We start from the raw sequence: 10,481 nt of genomic DNA on the forward strand, positions 1-10,481 counted from the left end.
TCCCTGGCTCTTGTCACCTGTGATGGCTGGAGAGTATCCGAAGATGACGGGTGACTCCAGGACCTACGGCTCCCTCCTTAGGAGCAGGGTGGGGTACCAGGTTGCACACAGGTGATGATGGGGGGGGGTGGGATGTCCAGCACACAGCTTGGGGAGCAGGATTTGAGATAGTCACCCCACTTTCTGGTGATACAGACCCCCTACTCCCAGTGACACAAGATGGTTGGACCCACGGCTGATTTACTGCCTTACTCCCATTCTTTATGGGGCCAGTTTTAATGAGCACCCAAGCAGAAATGCCTTTGACTCCTGCACTGTGAATAACCGTTATTAATAAAAGGTCAAGCTGCTTGCCATGGAACCTTGCATATTTCCATATTAATAACGCCATAAACTCCCCCAAAACGACATCTCAGCCACTCAAAATGCAGAGGCTCGCTTCTGTGCACTCAGGGGCTGAGGACGGGGCTAGTGAGCTCCAGAAGGAGCAACGCAGTGGGCCCTGCCTGGGAGCCCAGGCCCTGGGTCCTTGGTCTCCCCGTGCCCAGCTCCCTTCTCTCCCATGTGTGTCCCCATGGGATCTCCCTCTAGGGAGCAAGTAGCCAATTCCATGGGGTGACTGGAGGAGCGTCAGGAAGTTCTGTCTGCTTTCAGATATCTTCCACATGAGTCTGCCAATTTGTCTGAGGGTCCATCATTTAAAAACTCAATTAACCTGAGTCCTCAAGTTATTCCAAACTCCTGGATTCCTATATGAAAAGGCAAATACCTTAGGGACAGAGTGTAGAGATTTCATCAGTTTTCAATAATAGGCTGTTGGCAATTAATGTCATTGATTTACGTGACATATTTGCTGAGCATCTACTGTGTTCTAGGAGCTGGGAATATGGTAGTGAAAAAAACACACACAAAATCCATGCCCTCCGGAAGCTTCAAGTGGAGGGAGATAAATGGTAAACAAATAAATATGTGAAATGTGTAGCACGTCGGACGGTGAGAAACATGACATTAAATAAAGTGGGGAGGAGAATGGGGAGTAGCTACACTGGGGAATTCGTGGAGTCATTTCCCACAGGGCATTTGGCCAAGAGCAGATGCTTGGAAGATTCTCTTCAGGGACAGAGGTGTCTGGGAGAGGGCGAATTTGGGGCCACTCCTCCACATAGAGTGGCTTCCTCTCCCCTAGGTCAGGTTCCAGAGGAAGAGAGATCTCAGAAAGAAATCATGTCTCTCTAGGTCGGGTGTGATGGCTCACGCCTGTAATCCCAGCACTTTGGGAGGCCGAGGCAGGCAGATCACCTGAGGTCAGGAGTTCAAGACCAGCCTGGCCAACATGGTGAAACCCCATCTCTACTAAAAAAAAACCCACAAAAATTAGCCGGGCGTGGTGGCAGGTGCCTATAATCCCAGCTACCCGGGAGGCTGAGGCAGGAGAATCACTTAAACCTGGGAGGCGGAGGTTTCAGTGAGCTGAGATTGCACCATTGCACTCCAGCCTGGGGAACAAGAGCGAGACTTTGTCTCAAAAACAAAAAAAAAAAAAAAAAAAAAAAAAAAGAGAAATCATGCCTCTCTTCTCTTTCCAGCCAATGTCCTTAGCTTGTGAAGCTTGGATGACGGCCAGGGCCCTCAGACTCCTTGGCCCCTCAGACCCCTTGGCCCCTCCTCAACTGCAGGTCTTCAAAAGCCCAACACCTGTTCGTCATTTTTGTGGCTCCTCAGGGAGTCTTACTCTTCTGCTTCAAGCTGCTGGGTTTGACTCTGAGCAGTTTCTGTGCAGCCACAAAGATTATTATGTGAGACACACTGCTGCTTCAGAGTGCTCCAACCCGTCTCCCCCGATTAAACACTAACCAGGGCTGCCACAGCAAAGTGGCTTGAATGGGTGACGTCAACAACAGATTTACTTTTTCATAGTTCTGGAGGCAGGTGTCCAGGATCAAGGTGATGGCAAGGCTATTCCTTCTGTGGCCTCTCTCCCTGCCTTGTGGATGACCGTCTTCTCCGGGTCTTTCCAAGATCTCTCCTCTGTGCATGTCAGTGTCCTCGCTTCCTCTTCTTATGAAGACACCGGTCATGTTGGGTGAGTGCCTGCCTACGTGACCTCATTTGAACTGAGTTATCTTTATAAAGACTGTCTCTAAACATAGTCCTATTCTGAAGTACTGGGTGTTAGGATTTCAACACATAAATTTTGGGGGGACACAGCTCAGCCCATACGATGAGCAACTTGCCCTTTGCAGAAGGTCCATGTGGGAGAGGAGGAGGGGCTTACTCCACACTCTCCATGGCAACTGCTCAGTCTCTGGGTATTTGGTTCTTTCACAGTCCCGTCTTGGCCCTTCCACCAGCAGGCTTTTCCTTTTTCAGTTTTAGATTGCTGATCTTTGTCCATCATCATCCAGCGTCACTCACTCTTCTTCTTCCTTGTTCCCCAGAGGTTATTGCTGGCCTCCTCTTCTCCCTTTGTCTTTGCCTCTGGAAACTCCTGATTATGACCAGGAGCTTCCCCCTTCTTCTAATGGGGAGGTGTCGGTTGCCACCCAGAGCACGAGGTTGGCTTCCTCCCCAAATAATGACCCCAGAGCTTTCCCATACCTCAGCACTCTTCCTGGGGACTTCTCATGCCTGTCACTGGAGTGGCAGCTTCTTCACCAGCTTAGCTATGGAAGGCACAGCTGGTGGACACCTGATTTCATCTGGGAAGCAATGACCCAGTTAAAAATGCTCATCTTGGCCAGGCACGGTGGCTCACGCCTGTAATCCTAGCACTTTGGGAGGCCGAGGCAGGCAGATCACAAGGTCAGGAGTTCGAGACCGGCTTGGCCAACATGATGAAACCCCGTCCCTAATAAAAATGCAAAAATTAGCTGACTGTGGTGGCATGTGCCTTTAATCCCAGCTATTTAGGAGGCTGAGGCAGGAAAATCACTTGGGAGGTGGAAGTTGCAGTGAGCTGAGATCGAGCCACTGCATTCCAGCCTGGGTGACAGAGCAAGACTCCTTCTCAAAATAATAAATAAATTAAAAAAAATGATGATCTTAAGGCCAGGTGCGGTGGCTCACACCTGTAATCCCAGCACTTTGGGAGGCCAAGGCAGGCAGCTCACGAGGTCAAGAGATCGAGACTATCCTGGCCAATATGGTGAAACCCCATCTTTGCTAAAAATACAAAAATTAGCCAGGCGTGGTTGCGGGAGCCTGTAGTCCCAGCTACTTGGGAGGCTGAGGTGGGAGAATCACTTGAACCCAGAAGGTGGAGATTGCAGTGAGCCGAGACTGTGCCACTGCACTCCAGCCTGAGCAACAAAGCAAGACTCTGTCTAAAAAAAAAAAAAAAGCTCATCTTCCAGGACTCCCTTGCAGGAGAGGGCGGCCATGTGACACCATTCTGGCTAATAAAGTGGAAGCGGAAGTCACCAGGTAGTGCCCTGGGAGAACTTGGAAAAGGGACACATGTTCACTAGCACAACCATCGGCCCTTTGCCATCTGCATCTTCCAGCCTGGGATGAGAATGCAGCAGCCGCCGTCCATGACCTGCATGTTGACAACCAAATGTAGGGCTGACAGGGAAGGAAAAGAGAAGGAAGGGGGTCCTTAGTAACATCTTTGAGCACTAGCCCTAGGCAACTACTTCCAGGTGTTTTGTTACATGAGACAAATGATTCCTAACTTGTTAAGGTAGTTTTTTTTTTTTTTTTTTTTTTTTTCTGAGATGGAGTCTCGCTCTGTCACCCAGGCTGGAGTGCAGTGGCGCAATCTCGGCTCACTGCAAGCTCCGCCTCCCGGGTTCACGCCATTCTCCTGCCTCAGCCTCTCCGAGTAGCTGGGGACTACAGGTGCCCGCCAACATGCCCGGCTAATTTTTTTGTATTTTTAGTAGCGACGGGGTTTCACCGTGGTCTCGATCTCCTGACCTCATGATCCGCCCCCCTCGGCCTCCCAAAGTGCTGGGATTACAAGCGTGAGCCACCACGCTCGGCCAGTAGATTTTTTTTTGGAGGTATTCAACCAAATGCAGTCCCGACTAATACACTTTTGGGATTGGGTATTTGTGGTTCAGTAGAGCAAGAATCAGCTACAGAGGCAGGAAGAAAAAGTCTGGTAGATGGCCTGGGATTAGGTCCTAATTCAAATTTTCACCTCAGGATAGTGCCAGGGCTTTGGTGCATGTGTGTCCTCTCCTTGGCTGGCGGCTTTCACTTTTCTCTCTCCCTTCCCCAGAGCTTGTGGTTGCAATGTGCCTGCTCATCTGAATCTTCCTGGCCTTGAATGTCCTCTTCTCAGCATCCAGGAATGTTCAAACATTCATCCAACAACCAGTCTGGGCTAATGAGCCAGGCATGGTGTCTGGTGTATAGTTAGCATTCAACACATAGACCTTAACTGAGTTAACAAATAGGAGATGATAATGGGAGCTATTGGTAGGTAACATGCACATATTTATCATGCATTTGCTTATTCATCAATTTAAAGGAAAGTTTGTTTTCTCTCATTGTAAGAAACAGCATTAGCTGTCCTTTTACTGTGTGTTAGATGCCATGTTAGGTGCTTTGCTTTTATTTTTGCTTATCTTCAGAAGAAGTCTGCAGGGTAGATATTGTGCCCATTTTATAGATGAAGAAAATGAGATTTAGAAAGCCAAAGGCACAAACACAGTAAATGGTGAAGCAAATATTCAAATGCTCTGAAGTTAATGCTTTTTTCAATATAGTATAGTAAATATACCACGCTGCAGTTCATAAAATTAATGCATGCTTATTAGAGCATAAATATTTATATACATATATGTATACGTGGAATATATAGATCATATGTGTATAGGTTCTATAGAAATTATAGCAAAATAGAAAAAATGGCTTAATCTCTCCACATAGTTCGGCTTCTACACATATATTTCAGATGATTGAAGTCAAACTACAGGAGCAAATTATTTGTACACTTGCTATGTACCAGGAATTGTCTCAAGTTTGGTTTTTATTCACCTATCACTTAGCATGAGCATTTTTCATTGTCCATGCACTTTAATGCATTGATCAAATGCATTAATCAATCAATGATTAATGCATCAATCCAAGCTCCTGCCTTTGTGTCTGGTCATTGATGGCATGCATTTTCACTTGCTGCAGGAGAGCACTGGGGGCCATGGGCTTTGGGCACCTTAGAACCCTCAACAGGCCGGGCACGGTGGCTCACGCTTGTAATCCCAGCACTTTGGGAGGCTGAGGTAGGCGGATCACGAGGTCAGGAGATCGAGACCATCCTGGCTAACATGGTGAAACCCCGTCTCTACTAAAAATACAAAAAATTAGCCGGGCGTGGTGGTGGGCGCCTGTAGTCCCAGCTACTCGGGAGGCTGAGGCAGGAGAATGGCGCAAACCCGGGAGGTGGAGCTTGCAGTGAGCCGAGATCGCGCCACTGCACTCCAGCCTGGGCGACAGAGCGAGACTCCGTCTCAAAAAAAAAAAAAAACCCTCAACAGAAGAAGCAGGTTCTAAGGCGCAATCTCAGCTCACTGCACCTCTGCCTTTCGGGTTCCAGGGATTTTCCTGCCTCAGCCTCCCAAGTAGCTGGGAACTATAGGTGTGTGCCACCACACCCGGCTAATTTTTGTTTTTAGTAGAGACGGGGTTTCACCGTGTTGGCCAGGTTTGTCTCGAATGCCTGATCTCAGGTGATCCACCTGCCTCGGCCTCCCAAAGTGTTGGGATTACAGGTGTGAGCCACTGTGCCCAGCCTAGGAATAACTTTATGACCTTGGGATAGGCAATTATTTCTTTGATATTACAAAAACACAATCCACGAAGAAAAAGTAGATAAACTGGACTTCATCAAAATTAAAAACTTTTGTGCTTCAAAGTAGAGTATAAAGAAAGTGAAAAGAGACAAAATATTTGCAAATTACATACCTGATGAGATCAGGTGCATTCAGGGTGGTATGGCCGTAGACTGCAAATTGCATATCTAATAATATCTAGTCTCCAGAAGATATAAAAAATTCTTACAAGGCAACAACAAAAACACAAGTAACCAATTAAAAAGTAGGCAAGAAATCTAAATAGATATTCCTCCAAAGAGTGACCAATAAGGACATGAAAACATGCTCACATTATTAGCTATCAGGGAAATGCAGATCAAAACCACAATGAGATATCACTTCACACCTGCTAGGATGGCTACAATGAAAAAGACTGATAATAAGTGTTGGCAAGAATGTGGGGAAACTGGAACCCTCATATACGGCTAATGGGAATGTAAAATGGCATAGCCACTTTGCAAAAACAGTATGGCAGTTCTTCAAATGTTTAAACATAGAAGTAGATATCCATTTATAATTGATGAATGGATAAACAATATGGGGTATCAATTCTATTCACCTATAAAAAGGAATGAAGAATTGACAAATGCTACGACATGGATGAACCTTGAAAAGATTACGTCAAATGAAAGAATCCAGCCACAAAAGGCTACAAACTACATGATTTCACTGATATGAAATGTCCAGAATGGGCGGCTCTTTAGAGATAGAAAATAGACTAGTGGTTGCCTGGGGTTCAGGGCCATGAAGAGGGACTGGGGGTAATGGCTAAGGGGTGCTGGGTTTCTTTTTGGGTTAATAAACATATTCTATTATTGATTGTGGTGATGGGTACTCAACTTTGTAAATATGCTAAAAGCCATTGAATTGTACACTTTCAATGGGAGAATTGTATGTGATGTTAGGAGGCTACTTGGAACACATCAGTGTTTGAATTTGTTCCCGTGTCTGTGTTTAGGGAGGCCCCTACTCTTTCCCATCGCAAGCTGGCTTCCCCCCTCAGGGTGTTCAAGCTGCTCTGCTGTCTGCATGAGTATCTTCCTCCATAGGTTGGCCCAGAAGACTGGTTAGGGACCTTGGGGCTTGAAGAATGACATGGTGGTGAATTCTCTGGGTTTTCTTTTTTTATATTATTTTATTATACTTTAAGTTCTGGGATACATGTGCAGATCGTGCAGGTTTGTTACATAGGTATACATGTGCCATGGTGGTTTGCTGCACCCATGAACCTGTCATCTACATTAGGTATTTCTCTAAATGCTATCCCTCCCCTAACCCCCCACCCCACTGACAGGCCCTGGTGTGTGATGTTCCCCTCCCTGTGTCCATGGGTTCCATTGTTCAACTCCCACTTATGAGCAAGAACATGTGGTGTTTGGTTTTCTGCTCCTGTGTTACTCTGGGTTTTCTTTTTGCCTCCCTTATTTTCCAGATGGGAAGCTGGGGGAAGTGTCAACCTGAAACCATTAACAGGCACAGAAAAAAAGAAAAAGCCCCAAGAAAAGCCTGTTTATTCTAGCCAAAAGACCAAGAAATGGCCATCCAAGAAGACAATACTCACCTGATTCCAGCCAAACACAGAAAGGAAAACTGCTCCCTATGTCCACCCAGACCCCATGGTGTTGCTGGGGCTGAGTGGGGAGCTGCATTTCTGGCCCCACCTGGAGTCGGTGAAATTACACCTGAACCTGGTGGCAGTGAGGTGATGAGTGTGTGGGCTCGGCTTCTGCTGGTGTCAGTGGGCCCCAGCCGGGAGCTGAATGTCCACTCCCACTTTGGCCTTCATGCTCTTTCTAAACAGGGTGGCTGCCTACAGAAAAAAAAAGAAAAAAGGTTGAGTGGGATCTAGAGTCTTAATGCACAATGTCCTTCTAAGGAATGTGGTTTTGCCAAGAACCAGGAAAATCTCAGTTTGAATGAGAAAGACAATCAATAGACGTCATCACAGAGATGATACAGAAGTTAGATGGTAAAGCAGCCATCATTAAAATGCTGCAATAAGCAGTTACAAACATGTTTGAAACAAATGAAAAATAAAGTCTTAGCAAGGCACCTGAACATATAAGGAAAAGCAAATGAAAAGTTTAGAACTAAAAAATACAATAACTGAAATAAAAAACTCAGTGTGTGCACTCAATAGCAGAATGAATATAAAAGAGGAAATAATCAGTGAACTTGAAGACAGAACAACAGAAATTACCTGATTTGAACAGTGGGGAAACAGATGGAAAAAAAATGCAAGAGCCTCAGGGATCTGTGGGACAACAACAAAAGATCTAATATTTGTATTATTGGAGTTCCAGAAGGAGATAAGGAAGTATGAGCTGAAAAAGATTTGGAGAAATGATGATTGAAAACTTGCCAAATTTGGCAAAAGACACAAACCAAACTCGGCAAAAGACACAAACCAACAGAGGCTGATGAATCCCAGACAAGACAAGCCCAAAGAAATCTACACTGAAATCATCAGTCAAAAACTAAAGACAGAGAAAAATCTTGAAAGCATCTAGAGAGATAAGGCATTACCTTTAAAGAGATGATGGAGGGGCCGGGTGTGGTGGCTCATGCCCGTAATTCCAACACTTTGGGAGGTGGTGGCGGGTGGAGATGTTGGCGGATTTCTTATAAGTGAATGCAAAGGCCAGAAGGAAGAGAAACATTTTTCAAGTAAAATGCTGACTTGCTCCAAAATGTCTTTTTCTGCTGCCTTAAATTCACACCTTTTTTTTTTTTTTTTTTTTTGAGATGGTGTTTTCACTCTTGTTGCCCAGGCTGGAGTGCAATGGCACAATCTCGGCTCACTGAAACCTCTGCCTCCTGGGTCCAAGTGATTCTCTTGCCTCAGCCTCCCAAGTAGCTGGGATTACAGGCATGTACCACTACATCCGGCTAATTTTTTTGTATTTAGCAGAGATGGGGTTTCACTATGTTGGTCAGGCGGTTCTCAAACTCCTGACCTCAAGTGATCCACCCACCTCGACCTCCCAAAGTGCTGGGATTACAGGCAACTCACACCATTCTTAATTCCTTTATTTAAGCATTACCGTCTCCACGAGCATTACTCATAAATTGTGGTTTCATCTTCTTAGTGGAAGTGTTAACTTTTTTTCATTAAAGCTTTGTCTAGATAATTCTTTTTTTTTTTTTTTTTTTTGAGACGGAGTCTTGCTCTGACGCCCAGGCTGGAGTGCAGTGGTGCAATCTTGGCTCACTGCAAGCTCCGCCTCCCGGGATCACGCCATTCTCCTGCCTCAGCCTCTCTGGTAGCTGAGACTACAGGCACCTGCCACCACGCCTGGCTAATTTTTTGTGTTTTTAGTAGAGACGGGGTTTCAGCGTGGTCTCGATCTCCTGACCTCGTGATCCACCCGCCTTGGCCTCCCAAAGTGCTGGGATTACAAGCGTGAGCCACCATGCCCAGCCGATAATTCTTAAAAATAATTATTGTGATTAAATATCTTAACTTTTCTAATTGGTTATTGCTAAGTTATGGAAAATCTATTATTCTGAAAATTTAGCTTGTATTCTAGCTATATTGCTGAATTCCTATGAATTTTAATAGTTTTAGAGCTTATTCTTTGTAATTTATAGATAAACAAAATATCACCCAACAATGCATTCTTCTCTATGCCATTCTAAAATGTTCAATTCTTATTTCCATTTCATGTATTTATAGTATTGGCTAAAAAAATCTAGAAAAAGGGTAATAATAATTGTTGTAGGAAGTAGTCTTGTTTTTAATTTTAACTAGCAGTGTTTAATTTTAACTAGTAGTGTTTTCTAAAGTATGTTTCATGTGGTTCTAAGGTTTCTGAATGTTTTGGTAATGTTCAGCTAAACAGAATATATAATATATATATATACACTGCACAGCTTCTGAGTCTTAGATAGGACAGTGCTCACTGTGTATTTTCAGGAGGTGAGGGCAGCAGGCAAGGGCCCCTTCCTCTTTTTCGCTTTATTTGTAGAGTCTTTCATGCATCAGTTGTTAGATAGTTGGCCCTCCAAACCTCATGTTGAAATTTGATCTCCAACATGAAAGGTGGGGCCTATTGCCAGGTGTTTGGGTCATGGAGGTGGATCCCTCATAAAGGGCTTGGTGCTGTCCTTGTGGTAACGAGTAAGTTCCAGCTCTGTTGGTTCCCATGAGAATTGGTTGAAAAGAAGCTGGCATTTCCTTCCCATCTCTCTCTTCCTTCTTCCCCTGCTATGTGATGCCTGCTCCCCTTCCCCTTCTGCCATGAGTGGAAGCAGCCTGAGGTGTTCACTAGAAGCAGATACTGGCATCGTGCTTCTGATAGTCTGCAGAACCGTAAAACCTCTTTTCTTTATAAATTACCCAGCCTCAGGTATCCCTTTCCAGCAATGCAAATGGACTAAGACAGTTGTCTAGGGGCACACTTGGGGAAATGCTGCTTTAGAATTTCCCTGGGATGTATGCTGCAAGGAGTTGGGTTGAAATGATATTCTCTGTAATAAAAGAAGTATCTTCCTAGTTCTGAAATATTCACTTCAGTTATCTTTGGCTCATGGAATTGGACTGGGAGAGTCAAATGATTAAAATGAAGTTATTCTGGCCGGGCGCGGTGGCTCACGCTTGTAATCCCAGCACTTTGGGAGGCCGAGGCGGGCGGATCACGAGGTTAGGAGATCGAGACCACG

Source organism: Nomascus leucogenys, chromosome 20, assembly GCF_006542625.1.
Source record: "Nomascus leucogenys isolate Asia chromosome 20, Asia_NLE_v1, whole genome shotgun sequence".
Classification (NCBI taxonomy): domain Eukaryota; kingdom Metazoa; phylum Chordata; class Mammalia; order Primates; family Hylobatidae; genus Nomascus; species Nomascus leucogenys.